This window comes from Austrofundulus limnaeus, unplaced genomic scaffold (assembly GCF_001266775.1).
Source record: "Austrofundulus limnaeus strain Quisiro unplaced genomic scaffold, Austrofundulus_limnaeus-1.0 Scaffold1646, whole genome shotgun sequence".
In the NCBI taxonomy this organism is placed as follows: domain Eukaryota; kingdom Metazoa; phylum Chordata; class Actinopteri; order Cyprinodontiformes; family Rivulidae; genus Austrofundulus; species Austrofundulus limnaeus.
In genome coordinates, this window is record NW_013954048.1 from 34,729 (window position 1) to 35,757 (window position 1,029).

A 1,029-nucleotide genomic window follows, 5' to 3' on the forward strand; every position below is an offset into this window, starting at 1 on the left:
AAATAATCTTTTTCCGTCTGTGTTAGCTGTTGCAGCAATAAACATTCCCCTTTGACATCACTTTCTGTTATGTCACGTGCAAAATTATCAACAACTCTTCATCTTAGAGGCGTGAAATTTTCTTACGTTGTCAATGTTATCTTTCCAAAAATGCATTCATATTTATTGCAAAGAATTGATGTCACAGGCACTTTAACCACATCTTTCATTATTTAACTTTTACATTTGGGATTTAATATTTACATATAACATTTAGTTGCAATTAGCTATAATGTAAGGACAGTGAACTAAATAATAAAACGTGTTAGTGACATTTTTTAACATTTTATTTCACACATGGTGCTCCATAATTTTCTCACGTTTATTAGCAGCTTTTATAAACACCTAACGGTAATGGATGTAACGTCATAAAGCCTTTAAGGTCCATCTTCAGTCAAGCTGTAGATGTCAACCCAGTGATTACTCGCAGAATCGGTCTGGTTAAGGRTCAGCTTCTCCAAATAAATATCTGCAACAGGTAAGATATTGATTGTTTCACTTCAAACAGATGCAAGTTATCAGGACTTSTGTTTGATGGAAACTGCTGCTGAATTCATTGTTAAATGTTCTATAACAGGTAAAATCGTTGGTGTGGTCCTTTAAATCTGTACAGAACAATCCTCTCTTATTCAAAGCCATTTGAAGCCGACTGTCAGGTCATAAATATCTTTTTGTACTGCTATAGATAGGTGGATCTGGTAGATATTTGCTCAGATAGATGGATAGATAACTGCTCCTCCTGGTTGTAGTGTTTTAGGTGAATAAAACCTGTTGTGTTGCTRTCTGAGCCGATGATGTTATCCAGCCAGAGGATGGCGACATTGCTCCGTCTCGACTGGACCAAGCCCTTGGCGTTTTCTTCCTTCTCCTTATTTTTTGTGTTATTTTATACGGTTGCTGTAAGTGTATGGATCTGTGACGTTCTGTGAATCATTGTGTCGTGAAGCATCTTGACCGTCCCGAGCCTGCTGTACATAAACTCCATGTTTT